The sequence below is a fragment of the Prosopis cineraria genome, unplaced genomic scaffold, assembly GCF_029017545.1.
Source record: "Prosopis cineraria cultivar Desert tree isolate PC_DT_omini unplaced genomic scaffold, ASM2901754v1 PC2, whole genome shotgun sequence".
Lineage (NCBI taxonomy): Eukaryota > Viridiplantae > Streptophyta > Magnoliopsida > Fabales > Fabaceae > Prosopis > Prosopis cineraria.
The window spans coordinates 40,904,358-40,919,835 of NW_026555333.1; the positions used below are offsets into that span (position 1 = coordinate 40,904,358).

The window sequence follows — 15,478 nt, forward strand, 5'->3', positions numbered from 1 at the left end:
ATTATAATGAAAATTAAAGGATCTATAAGAATGAAGTATGTAACATCCTGATTTTTTATATAATAAAGAAATTGTGGAATTTAGGTTTTGAGAAAAAAAATGATAATAATAGGAATTTATATTATTTGAGGTTATTTAGAAATAATATTATGGTTAGCTATTTAATTATGAATTTAAAAATTTAAATTTAAAACCACATAAGCAATATTTAGTTAAGATATAATACATAAATAATTTTTTTTATGTGTGTGTTAAAAAAAAAAGAAAGGTAGAAGGAACAAAAAAAAAGGGGGGGTGGAAGGTTGTTGTTTCTAAGTCCCACATTGGTTAGATGAGAGAAGAGAAGAGGTGCCTTCATGTATAAAAAGGAGGGGGTGTGTGCATTAGGAAGCATGAGAGGCTAAGATGCAATTTAGAGAAAATTGCAACTTTGGGCCCAAAGGTTTGAATAATTAAATTCAAACCTATAGTTTTTTTTTTAATATAATTTTGGGACTCACAATCCCATTTTTATATTATTTTTCTCTCTTCCTCTCACGTTGCTCGGCGTTTTCTCGCAAGGGGGGATTATTTTCTTTTTTCTTCAGGTATGTTCTAACTTTCCTGTTTAGATTAGCATTTAAAAATTTATTTAATTACAAAATTAATTTTATAGTTATTTTTTAAATAATATTAGCTTTCTAGTGATATGATTATTTTGTAGGATAGAGTAAATATTTTGATTAGGATTTTTTCTATAGGATAGTAAATCTGATGATATGATGGATTAAAAATATAGGTTAAAACTCTTAGGGATATAATAAATATTATAGAATATTTTCTTGAGGTTGAAACTCATGTTTAAGAATTTTTGAGTTAAAATCTAGATCTATATGGTTGAATTTATGTGGAATCTGAGATGTAGGGATAAACCTATGATTATTAAATATTTATTTAAGTATGAATAGGTATTTTTGAGGTTATAGAAAGGTGATTTGAGGCTTCAGGATAATTTTAAAAATTTAATTTATTTTTGGACGAATTTTTAGAATATAGAAGGATGAAATTGTGATACTAGAAGTGATTTGAGGATAAAAAAAATAGTTTATTAGGGTACGAGAATTTTAGAAAAGAATTTGGGAAGTTAAATGAGGCATAAATCTTAAATTAGTGTTAATATGGATTATAGATCTAAGACTTTCTAACTATTTAAATTAGAGTTATTTATTTTAATGTAAAATTAATATATAGTATTGTGAAATAATTATGTAGATTATATTGACAAAGATAGTGGTGAAAAAGGAGTTGTGAAGGGGAACTTGTTATTCAAGACACAAGGTAACCATTATTAATGTGTTGTGATGAGTGTGTTTGTGAATGATTATGTGTTGTTTTGTTATTTGGAAAAATTATGAATTATTGAAAATAAATACTGTATATACTTATTTGACATTATTGCCAAGTGGGTTAAAAATTTATTTTTGTTTATCATGATGAGATATTATTGTTCGGATATATTCCTGTTTGGATATTTGAATGATGCATGACTTGTCAGGGTATTTTAATGTATGGTGTTAATGAAAATTTCTGTTCGGTTAATTATTACCACGTGGTAAGCCCTCATTGGACCCAATGAGTGGCGTGTCGCTTGGTCCAACTCACCTTTGGCCGGGTGATTTGGCGTCCGAGCATGGCGAAAGGAGGATATAAGGTGCAGTCATGCAAATTAAATACTTGTTCGGTTTGTTTGAAAGTATTGTTCGGTTAAATGTTTTGTGTGCCCACTTAGCAATCGCATGATTAGTTACATCCGCATGTATCATAACATATTAATTTTTGGTTACTGGGACTTTTAAGTCTCATTCCCCGTGGTTAATATTTTTACAGGAGCGAGTCCGGCCGAGAAAGCACCAGAGGTGTAACTGTGGTGTATGAGACACCATCTTTTACGTTGCCTCTTATTTTAGATTATACAATGTGTCTTGTGCCAACTTAGGACATATCTTCTTTGTGAAGCATGTAAACTCTAATCCTTTTTATTAAAAGTATTTATATGACCAAGAGGATTATGTCTGTCCCTCTTGATTTATGATCTAATTTGAATAACATGCTATGAGGATCATGTCTGTCCCTCATGGTTCTAATTGTTTTTTTTAGATATTTTAAGACCTGTGGTATATTGTCTTGGATGTATCGTGGTAGAAATTTTTCTACCATGATAATGGTTTTAATAATTTGCGAAAAATCGGTCTGTAAATTTGAGGGTGTTACAAAGTATTAGGTTGATCTTTACTTTTTTTCCTTTACCATATATAGTGCTCGGCCAAGATAAGAAACAGGAGAACGAATTTGATTTCATTCAGTTCAACCATTTCAATAAATTTAGGTCGTGAAATGGAGGAAGGAAATGCTAAGAGAATGAGTTTAATGATTTGTAACATGAATTGGAATTTTTGCATTCTAAACCCTACATATTTGGCAAAGAGAATTCATGTGGTAGTTTTGAGACTCTGTTAATATGAGTTTATACTTGGATTCCCCTGAAACATTGAGTGGGAAATGGCCAAGAGAATAAGTCTAAGAGTTAAAGAAAGTGAAATTTTAAGTTAAAGAAGAGCAAGTTTGAGAAGTTAAGAGTTTTATAATGATCAATGGATAATGGATAAAATAAATTATGTATATGGTGTCTTTAGGATCATGAGATCTCAAGGAAGTGGAATGGAAAATTCGATCAATGAGACTTTAAGAATGTGATGAGCAAGAGAAGCAAATGATCGATAGTGAATATGGTTGAAGAAATCAAAGCTAAAGTACACAGGTAGCATTTACTAATTCTTACATTTTAGTTGTGTTGTTTGCTTTACAGCATGCACATTCCCATGATAATCACATTGACATGATCATATATGTTCATGAGATGTTTTGCTTGGATTTCATGCCATTGCCATGTGTTATGTCCTTGTTTGATCATGTATGTTTTAACTTAAAATCATTTTGATTGGTAAGGTTTCATGAGATAAGTTAATCATGCATGATTAAATGTTTGAATTAGTTATATGCTACTGAGATTCTGTTCAATCTCACTCTTCAATCACTAACCATGTTGGGCTTTAAGCTGGCAAGAACAATCATGAGCAAAAGCAAGAGGAGAAAGTAGAGAATAAATTTCAAGTTGAGTTCCAATAAGTGAAATTGTAAAATTGAATTCATAAGTGTATTTAATTCACATGTGGTGTATAAATTAGCGCTAAATTATATCAATACATCCTGGATGTGTCTAGATCATTAATGTATGATTAGAAGTTTCATGGAGTTATAATTAAAGCAAGAAAATGCACAGCTGCTTTGATGTAGGATTTATTAAAAGTTTGTTGTTTCATAGCAAATTTTGCAATAAATGGATTCTTTTGATTTTAATAATTTTTATTTATAATCTAGATATCCTAATCTTTCAAGAAAGTTTAAAATCGAAGCAATTGGATTCTTGAATTTCAAGATATGGATTTTTAAATTTAAGGCACAGGACCTATCCAAGAAACAGAGAAAGTTAAAAAAAAACAATAAAATGTATCAATTGGACAAATTAAAAGTCTTGTTTCATATTTTTCTCTTGTAATGAACTTACGAGCTTTTAATATATTTTAGAGCATCCTCATATGAATTTTTTAGATTTAGTTATGAATTTTTAAGGTTCAACAAAAATTCTGAACTTACTAAATGGGCAGTAACCCAATGATTAATTTGTGAATTTTAATTGATGGGTTTTAATTTTTGTTTTGCCTAAACCATATTGCTCCTAATTGCAAGGGAAAGTGTTAAAAGAGGTTTTGACAAGAACCTAGCTATCATCAATTGAACCTTTTGGGAGTTAACTATCATTCTCTAATAGACATTTAATAATTGATGAGGGGTTCTTAGAATAAGAAGACGATGATGCTTTACTGATATAACAAAAACTGCAGTTGCAAATTTGATGTTGGAGGGAATATATATCATAAAGAAATGTGGTAATAGAAATTGTTTTATCTAATTGAAATATAATTAGTTTTTCCTTTTCATCTTGGTAGATAATCTTAAGCATTTTTATTTCAAACGATCAGAAATGTTATAATGTAAAACTAGATCATATACCTTTTGATTATATTTATAGATGAGTGACCAAGGTTGCCAAAAAATTTTCCTCTAAAAGTCACAGTTTACCAATGCTCTTGGATTACGTTGAACTTCATTTTGCAAAGAAAACTGGTTTGCCAAAGTGAAAATGCTACTATCACAACCAAGATATCATTCATAGATCGTTTATACCATGTTTTTAAGTTATGGAAGGAGAAAATACCAAAACCAATTTCCATGATTATACATAAGAAGGAAGGAAATAATTTTGATATGAAAGGAAACATAAATAATTATACAATATATTAAGTCAATTATATTAAGGAAAAATGATAATAAAATTCCTCTGAAATATATAAATGGCAATTTGGTCCCTCAAAATGTCATAATTCTCTTAAAGTTTTTGAAGACTTTTTTGTTATTAATGAATTTATATAAATTATCAAATTGTCCTTATTGAAAATAAATGATTCATAAGTTTTGTTTAAATATTCACAACTTTCCTTTTTATATGCATAACAATGTAACAACAAATAAAGAATTTAACATGTAAAGTTATGATTTGCTATAGTATTGTTGTGAATATAAGAAGAGAAGTTGTGAATATTTAAAAAACACTTGTGAATTATTTATTTTTAACAAAGGCAATTTGGTAATTTATATAAATTCATTAATGATAGAAAAGTCTCTAGAGACTTTAGGAGAATTATGACATTTTGAGGAATCAAATTATCATTTATATATTTTAAATAGATTTTATTATCATTTTTCTTTATATTAATGCTCATTTCAGTTTGTAAAATATCAAGCGTAAGGATATGCCAGTAATGCTTTCAAAATGATGCTATTATTTTAGTTGTTTATTCTCAACTGTTTGTAAGACCTAGAAAATAGCTATATGTCATATCATTTTGAGATGTAAAATCACAATTTTCAAGATTATTAAAATGATATGCTTTATGAATCTCAATCACAAAGAATTTGAGTTATTTGATGAAATTTGAGTTTAATTTTTTTTATCATAAATCTATTGTCTAATAAAATTTTTGGTGCACGTTGTTTTGATAGCTCATCATTTTTTGTCATAAACCTAATATCCGATGGAACTTTCGAGGCACACTGTTTCAATAGCCAATTGTTTTTTTTATCATGAACCTAATATTTGATGAAACTTCCAGCACACAGTATTGATATCTCATTATTTTTTTAATTGCAAACTTAATATCTAATGAAACTTTCAGTGCACATTGTTTTAACAGCCTATTGTTTTTTCTAATCATAAATCTAATATCTGATGAAACTTTTGGTGCACATTGTTTTGATAGTTTATTGTTTTTTTCACGTTTAAACTTATTTGTATCTATAAAATGCAATTAGCATAAGCGTGTTTAGGCACAACAAACTTATATGTGAAAAGTAACATAAATAGTTATACAATATAATAAGTCAATTATATTAATGCTCATTTTAGTTTGTAAATATCAAGCTAAGGATATGCTATTATTGCTTTCAAAATAATATTATTTTAGTTGTTTGATCTCAATCGTTCATAAGACCTAGAAAACAACTACATATCATATCATCTCGAGATGTACAATCACAATTTTCAAGATTATTAAAATGATATGTTTTGTGAATCTCAACCGCAAGGAATTTGAGTTATTTGATAAAATTTGAGTCTATTTTTTTATCATAAACCTAATATTTAATAAAACTTTCGGCGTACATTGTTTTGACAACCCATCATCTTTTGTCATAAACTTGATATTCGATGGAACTTTCGGCGCACACTGTTTCAATAGCCAATTGTTTTTTTAATCTTGAACCTAATATTTGATGAAACTTTCAGCGCACACTATTTTGATAGGCCATTGTTTTTTAAATCATAAACCTAATATCTTATGAAACTTTCGGTGCACATTGTTTTGACAGCCTATTATTTTCTTCACCTTTAAACTTATTTGTATCTATAAAACGCCATTAGCTTAAGCGTTTTTAGACACAACAAACTTACAAATTGATTGTTGTTGAATTTTATTTTCCTTGGGTTTCATGAAGAGATTGCTCATGAAATCTAATGATGGCGAAGAAGAAAGTGAAGATACTAGCAGCTTTTTATGGGGGGCTTGGTTTTGCAAAGAAATCAGATCAATGGAATACTAAAAGGTATCAAATTTAAGCCTATTTATGAGTTATTTGATATGATTCATTTTCCTTTTAATTCAAATTAAGTTGATTCATCCTTTCTTTGCAATTTCAACCAAACTAGAGTGATTGGTGAAGCTTATTTTAATATGCATGGTTTCATTATGTCTTGGGTTTTTTTTAATCCTTATTGTTTTTGCAGACAAAAGGATTGGAGGAACCCGATCGATTTGTTCTGCTCGGTAACCACAAGGATGCTTGCACATATGGATCTAGGAGTTTGGAATGGTAGGTAGTAATTTCATCTTCACTTTTTAGTTTATTTTGTGGTTTTGAAAATTGTATAAAAATAGGTAAATTTAATTTTTTTTTCTTCCTTCTAATTCTATTGCCATGCTTTTGTTGTAATAATCTGGTAAAAAGAGATTTATATGGACTTATAATGAAGGCAACTAATTAAATGTCTATGTATTTTTCAATGGGATTTGGAATTGTCTTGCTCAATTTTTAATGATCCATTATTTTGTTTAGGAGGGGAGGGGAGATTTTAATTTATTTTCCATTATATCCTTACATATTAGTTTAATTTTTTAATTTTTTATTGTATAAAGTAATTTTACACTTCAAATGAAATAATTTATAAATTTACTCCCATCCTAGCATGGTTAAATTGTATAATAGCAACTGTTTTTCTAAAACTCCCCTAAATATATAATAAAATAAGAGGCACTGTAATTATATAAAAAAACTACATATTAAAACTCTTTAAAAGTTATTTATAAATGTATATAATTTAGCCTTTAAATCCACAATACTATCTTTTTCTTCTAGAGAAAAAATTGACTCTTCCATCTTCATTTCCTTCATCTTCTCAAGAAAGTCCCTAGCATGATCTAAAAGCTCCTGGATTTGATCGTCACGAGCAACAACATCTTCCAAAGGTCCTAGGGAGTTAGAGTTGACAAAGTCATCAAGAATGATGTTGTCATCATATAAGGGAAGTCCAAACATTTTGCCACATCTTTGAAGAAGCTAATAGTGATACTGCATCTCTGATGGGTAAGAAGAAGATAATGTGTAGCAAAATTTCCTTGGCAATTGGAGTATCTTATTCCACGAGAGCCACCGTTGAGCTGGTGATGTTTTTTGTGTAGTTTGATTTTTTGTTCGGCCATAGGGATTCTTGAAGTATCTTACTCATGTTAGGAAGTTTGACCTCGAAAGGGAATGTTGGTGTTAAAGGTAATAATGAGATCTAGTTTTCCAAACACTAGTGCCAATCTGGGTCAGTCGGGAGAGGTTAGAGAAGAAGGGGAGTGTTTTTCACCATGGGCACTTACGTGATATTATTGAAAGATGAAGGATAAATTTGTCTGAAAATTTTGCTGGCCTCTAAAAAAAACTCCAAATTGGAGAGGAGTAATATGAGAGGATGGCTCTCCCTTCCAAAATTTCTTAACCAATGAAGAGAAGAGTTCATTTGCCTTCCCCTCCCTTCCCTTAGCCCTAATTAAACACACATTTTGTTAGACATTTTTAACGATTTATATATACCTAATTTACTTTTTAATTATTAGATATGGTACTTCTTTTTTTAATATTCTCTCTGCTATATCCTTTTCATTCTTTTTTCTTCTTTTTTATTGTCTCTTTCTCTCTCTAACTCTTTATTTTTTCTTTGGTCCAAGATCGAATGACTCTTGATAGAGGGGATATCCTCACATTTCCAAGATGGATAAATGTGTTCAAATGCAATTATGGTAGCACTTCTTGTAATGTGCTCTCTAATCAAGTTTATTTGATTATGCAGATTGCATCCACTGGGTTGGTCGGGCAGAATCTGATCAATCTAAGGTCTACAAATTTCCTTAATGTAGATCTTGTGTTGTCCAAGGATCATATGGTTTATATGCTAGCTACATTCCTCAACAAAAAAGAAAAAAAGAAAATAAATCTCGTTCTTGAGCTCACAAAAAAAAGGTAACTTTTGTATACAAATATGTCAGTATTTGTATTGTATTTTTTTAAATTAAATATAGATGAGCATCCTTTTAGCAATCTTTGTAATTTGCTATCCTTTAGTCCTTCTTAAATTTAATGAATTTCAAAAGGGGAAAATTGTATTTTAACATTCAATAATTATTTTAAAGGGCATGAGAGATTTTTTTTTAACACATTATTTCCTTTTCTTATACTGTAAGATCAATATTGCACAATACATTGTGTCTTCTTTGGGTTTCTCACAATTTGTCAAATTCAGATCATGATCCTAAATCTAAGGTTGTAGTAGTGTATGAAAATTGTGTAGATGTTAATGAAAATTTTATTGTACATATTCATTTACCTCTATCTATCTATTGACAAGCATATAAAGTGATCTTGGTTTAGATATATTTGAAATTGTTCGGTTATCTAATTGTTCACCATTTAAAATTGTTCAGTTATCTAATTGTTCACCATTTTCTCCATTGAAGTTAAAGATTCTCAATTCAACATACTATGCTATTTTTTATGGCAACTCATAATAAGAATTTAGATTTATAGTCTTGAGGCCAATGCAATATGTTTTTGTTTCTTACCAATGTTTTGTTGGTTGATTGCAGATTTTAAGGTTCAATGGACTGGATCACAATTTTGCTCCATTTGTGCAACATGCAGGAGTTCCATCTATTCATGTGTATCATGTACTCATTCATACGAACAAAAAATATTTCAAAAGCAAGCCATTGATGCAAGTAAACTTGATTGAAAAGCCAAGCCAGTGGGAAATATCACATATGAATGTACTTATTCTTGTTTTGCTATGTAATATTATCTTGTTATTGGCTTTTTTTGTGTATGTAAGGGGTCAATTTGGGATTTAAAAGGACTTGAGCGTTTGGTGTAGTTGATTAAGGTTTGTTTCTTTTCATTCAGTAAATTTGGACAAAACTGATCTAGGTCGTAATTAATAATAAACATCAACTCAAGCAAAAAAATTATTTGACGGCTGTTTCAAATAATTTTCAACCATTATTTGACTGTTTTTTAATCATTCAGTAAACACAAATTTTAAATGATGTAAAAATAATTGATGATTATACAACTGTAAAAAAAAAAAAAGCATACTTTTATTGTAGTGTATAGTGTTCTAATGAGTTAAACTAATTCTAATTAAATTGATAAAGGCAACAAAATAACTCCGATCCAACCAATATGAACAATAATAAATTATTAAGGTTCTTTTATTAGGAAGATTAATTACTCAACACTTTATAATTCGGTATACTAATTCAATTTATATTGAATTGAAATGATAAAGGCAACAAAATAATTGTGATCTAACTAATAATAACAAGGCTAAGATTATTAAAAGTTCACTTTTTGGAGAGATTAGTTAACATTTATATTTTGAAACAAAAGAATAGATAGAAATGAAGTACTTTTAAAACATTAAAGTAAAAAAATTAGGAAAAAAATTGAATCCTTTGAAAACTTTTCTAAACCCACATTCGAGACAATTTAAAAGTAAGCTGGAGTAGAAAACAACCCAAAGAATTTTCTCCAAATGTCACCCAGCTTGCCATGATAATGGAGAACTTCACTGAGGTGCCAATTCTCTCAAGTTTAGTTTTATTGCAATTATAACATGTTCAAGCTTTGGAAAAAGACCATAGCTGGATTTCATAAATATAAAAAGAAAACATGTTCCATATGAAAGGAAAGTGAATAATTACACAATAAGTCAATTATATTTAATTTCATTTTTGTTTCTTTACATCAAGCATAAGGAATACGCTAGTATTTCCTTTTATGATGATATCACTTTAATTATTTAATCTCAACTGTTCATGACAGTTTTATGTCATATCATCTTGATGTATAAATTACACTTTTCAAGATTATTAAAACATTACCTTTTGTCCACACATGCAATTAATGGGTTTGTGTGAATTTTAACCATTAATCGCAAAACATTTGATTCATTTGATGAAATTTAGAAAACATACTATTCCAATATCGTATCGTTTTTTGAGTAAATGGTCATTTTTACCCCTAAACTTTACCATTAAAGTTTGCAAGTAACTTGAACTTGATACCAGTTCATTTTTGTCAATGAATGGTCATTATATGGGTCATTTTTATCCTCGATGTTAACTTATTCAACGGCCGTTATGTGGGTCTCATCATTTTCTTTTTTAAATACTCCCTCCGTTCTAAATTATAAAACACTTTTAAATAAAATCTCACATATCAATAAACTTCATTAAATACACCTAGCCATATAATCTTTTTCAAAATAAAAATATAAACTTTCAAAAATACCCATCATTTAATATATTGAAAAGAGAAGGGACAAAAATTAATTATATAGAGAGAAAGGGTAATATTAGAATTGGCACATTTAATGAAATCTTAATTTACTCAAAGTATCTTATATTTTAAAATAGAAAAACTCCTTCAAAAGTTTCCTATAATGTGGGACAAAGGGACTATTTTTTTTTACAAGGGTTAAGGGTTAATTTTTTCCCTAGCTTTCACTACAAAAAAGAAAGACTTTTAGCGATGACTTTCACCAATAACTCTAAAAAGCTGCCGTTGAAAGTTTGACTTTTAACAGTGACATGCAAAGTTGATGTTGAAAGCTGTCATAGAAAATGTGACTTTTAACTGTGACTTTAAATGTCATCATTAAAAGTTTGATTTTCATAATAATTAATAATAACTAGATATTATCATCATAAATTTTTTATTTTTTGTTTAATATAATATTTAACATTTTAAGACATTAATTTTACTGTATAATTGTAATTTTATGATGAATACATAAAATAATGTAATGAGTTTTCATTTAATATATTTTATAGTTAAATTGATACTTTAAAATAATGAAATTATTTTAAGATAAGGTTAAAATATTATTTAATACTAATGAGGCAGACTAAAGAATCAAATCAAATCAAACCATATTATTTTAGGTTAGTTTTTATTATCAAGTAATGTTCGGTTTCATTTTGTCCAACTATTTAAGTCAGTTTGGTTCATTACTTTTAGTCAATTCAAGATCAAATCTAACTGAATTGACCAATGCACACCCATATATAAAGTAATAAATTCTTTTAAAAACTTATTGTTTGGTATTTTAATTTGGAATGCTTATATTGTGGTAACAAGCCTCTATTTTCACATGTTTTATAATTAAATTGATATTTTAAATAATAATACTACTTGTCTATAATAAGAACTGTGATAATTAAATTTATTTGTTTATAAAATGATATTTTAACTAACATAGTTTTTCATTTCAGATTTTTTTAAGTTTTGAAGCTTGATGTTGGTTTAAAGGTTCCTAGTTCGATTACTAGTAGGAAAGGGAAAAATGAATGAAATATTCAAAATTTCTACATTTATTATTTAGAATATATGAAATACATCTATGTGATACTATATGATTTTTTGTTTGATACTATCTTGAGACATAAATATAAAAAATTAGATAATATTGTGTATAATTTTCTTCCTCCCTCCGTTCAAAAATGAAAGCCATTTTTTGAGGAGTTGGATGTTCAAAAATATAAGCATTTCTAATTTTTTGAAGTGCAATCATTGTCTTTTTTTCAAAAGTACCCCCATTAATAATGACTTTATATTTATTGTAAGATGTTTAATAGGGATAAATATGAAAAAATAGAGTTAGTTTGAAAGTAGGTAACTACTTTATTGGGGTAAAATTTGATTAAAAATTTCTTATATTTTTTAATAGAGGAAGTATAAGATTATCATTTAAAAATAAAAATAATTAAAAATTAAAATATAATGTAAGAAAGTGCATAACTTTACTTAAAAGTTATTATTAATTGAAAGTAAACTCAAAATCCATATATGAACTCCTATCATAACATTGTAATAGTTTACTTATATCATAGATAGTTACTCCCTCCATTAAAAAATAAGAAGCATTTTTTGAAGTATTAAACACCATATTAAATAAGAATAAATATAAAAAAGTGATATTAATTTGAAGATAAGTAACTGCTTTATTAAGAAATAGGATTTGATTAATTATAGTTTTTAATGGATGGTGTATTAAAATATATAATTATATAATTAGAATGCGATATATACACATACAAATTTATATAAAACATGAAGGCAAGACTTAAATACTTTGCTTTGTATACTTAATATAATTTTGTCTAATCAAATCAAAATATAACTTTAGGTCCCTACACTTTTTTTAAGTGTTCTAAATTGCTACACTTTAGTTTTTTTTAAAAAAAATATAAGGATCAATAACAAAACTTGAACAAAGTGTAAAAACTCAAAGTTATATTTTTCCTAATATTAATAACAATAATTTATTATAGAATAATAACAAATAAAAGGTATAAATGTTATGATTTAATTAGAGAAAAAGTATCTTAAGTATATAATGCAATTTTTTCCTAAACATATATATTTCAGTTGGTAATATTATGTATCATAATTATTTTCCTTTTTAGTTTATTTTTGATAATTCAAAGTACTTATTAATATAACATGGTAAACTAATCCTACTAATAATTTATATTGAAATCCAATTTATATTGAACTCAAATGATAATGGCAATAAAATAATTGTAATCCAACTAATAATAATAAGGCAAGATTATTAGCACTTTATATTTTGAAACAAAGGTCTAGAGAGAAATGAAAATTTTAGACCTTAAAGTCATGGAAATGCTACTATCACAACTCAGATTTCATTGTTAAAACCCACTGATTTCTAGAGTCCCTGCCGTGTTAAAGCCATGGAAAAAGACCATAATTGATTTCCATGACTATAAAAGGGAAGCATTGTTCGTGCGAAAGGAAATGTAAATAATTATACAATAAATCAATTATATTAACTTTCTTCGTTTCAGTTTCTTAACATCAGGCGTAAGGAATACACTAGTATAACTTTTAAAATGATATTATTTTAGTTATTTAATCTCAACCGTTCATGAAACCCAAAAAACAGCTATATATCATATCATCTAGAGGTGTAAATTATACTTTTTAAGATTATTAAAATAATACATTTTGTCCACTTATGCAATTAATAACTTTGTGAATCTCAACCATTCATTATGAGGAATTTAAGTCATTTATAAAACTTAGAAAACACACTATTCTAATAGCCTATTTTTTTTTAATCATAAATGTAATATTTGAAGAAACTTTCAATACACACTGTTTTGAGAGTCCATTGTTTTTTTTTTTTATCATAAACCTAATATTTGGTGAAACTTTTAGCGCACACAGTTTTGATAACCTTATGTTTTCTTATTATAAGCTTAATATCGGATGAAACATTTGGCGCATGTTGTTTTAACAATCCATTGTTTTCTTCACCTTAAAGCTTATTTATATCTATGAGACCCCATTAGCTTAAGTGCGTTTAGACACAAACTTACAAATTGATTGTTACCGAATTTTATTTGCTGAGTTTCATGAAGAAATTGCTCATGAAATCTAATGGTGGCGGAGAAGAAAGTAATGATGATACTAGTGGATAGCTTTGTAAGGGTTTGGTTCTTCAGAGAAATCAGATCAATGGAATACCAAAGGGTATTATGATGATGCTTGCACCGTTCTCTCTCCTATCGTGCCTCTACGAATGCCAGTAAGTTGTTTAATAAATTAATCAGTTGCAGTCTTGGCCTTTCAGCTCAGCACTCTATTAGATTACGCTTTTCATCCTATCAATAACACTTTATTATGAATTTGGCGAACAGACTTAGAGGCATGATTCGCGAGCACTTGGAGAGAAGAAATCGGAGAATCGTGATATGCCTTGTTAAAAAATTTAGTCCATGTTAGGTACTATACCTTGTTAAACAAACATGTTATTGTGATATGATGAAACTATTTCATTTCTTGAAAGTAAAATTTTTTGGTTATAGGAATTATTGAAGAGCTGGAACTATTTGAAGTAATGGTAGGTAGTAACATCTCCACTTTCCAATTTACTATTGTGGTTTTGAAAATTACGTATAGAAAACGGACAGACTGCATAAATTTAATATTTTTCACTCCTTTTAATTTTTCTTTGCTATACTTTTGTTGTAATAATCTGGTAACAAGAGATTATATGGACTTATGAAGGCAACTAATTAAAAGTCTGCCTATTCTTCAATGGGATTTGGGGTTGTCTTGCTCAATTTTTTACTCTCAGAGGACAGATCCTAATATTTTCAAGATAGATAAACATGCTCTCTAATCAGGTTTACTTTTTTTTTTTTTTTAAATGTAGATTGCATATACTGAGTGGGTGGAGCAGAACCTTATCAATATGGGTTCTAAAGATGTGCTTAATGTAGTTAGGCTGTGTTTTTCAAGGATCTGGCTTATGTAGATCTGGTTTATGCATGTGTGTATTTCATTTTTTTAATTAAATGTATAAGCATCCCTTTGGCGATGCTTTGTGATTCACTACTTCGTCCTGTTTAAATTTAATTCATTTCAAATGGAAATAACTGTGTTATAACATTCATGAGAATTATTCGGAAGCTATGAAAAGATTTTTTACATTTATTTTTTTTATGTTGCAAGGTTAGTATCGTACAATACATTGCGTTTGCCTTGGATTTTTTACTAATGTATGAAAAATCAAGCTACTAAATGGCCAAGCCCGGGTTGAACCTCTTTGGGCTTCAAGCCAACCCAAATACTTAAATTATCAATTTTTTTCACTTTTAAAATTTAATTTAATTTAATTTTTTAATTTAAAATTAATTACTTTTATTTTATAAAAAGTATAAAATATATTTTTTGGGATACTTAAACGATGTAGAAGGTTCAATTTTTTTAAAAAAATATGTGAGTCTTAAAATTTAAAAATCAATATTAAAATACATTTTAAATATTATTTTGAGATATTTTATAGTTTAAAAATAATAAAAATATGACAATATAAATATTTGTAACAATGTACTCAAATATATGGTATCTTAGTATTAAATAATCTAAAAGTTAAAGAATTCATTAATATTTTATACATTTTTTTAAAATGAATTTGTTTGTATTAGGGCATTTTCTCTAAGTCCAAACCCAATTGTGCATAGGCCTGAACATTTAAAAAAAATAAAGGTAATATTGTAACAAAGTAACTGCTATTTAAATAATAAGAACAATATTGTTAAATGATTAAGGTTCTTCTATTGGGAGATTAACTACCTAAAACCTTATATTTTGATCTTTGGATCTTCAATGTCATAACTTTGTGAATCAATTCCTT

At 27.7% G+C, this 15,478-nt stretch overlaps 2 long non-coding RNA genes across 2 annotated transcripts; both read left to right on the forward strand.

Annotated features, from left to right (window-relative positions):
- The first annotated feature begins 347 nt into the window (after positions 1-347).
- On the forward strand, positions 348-1,989 carry LOC129301692 (uncharacterized). The gene is made up of 3 exons (XR_008591072.1): positions 348-587; positions 1,252-1,317; positions 1,867-1,989. It is a non-coding gene; the product is annotated as an uncharacterized LOC129301692 (long non-coding RNA).
- Positions 1,990-13,650: 11,661 nt separating this feature from the next.
- LOC129298613 (uncharacterized) lies at positions 13,651-14,673 on the forward strand. The gene is made up of 4 exons (XR_008590394.1): positions 13,651-13,864; positions 13,977-14,061; positions 14,145-14,179; positions 14,495-14,673. It is a non-coding gene; the product is annotated as an uncharacterized LOC129298613 (long non-coding RNA).
- The last annotated feature ends 805 nt before the right edge of the window (positions 14,674-15,478 follow it).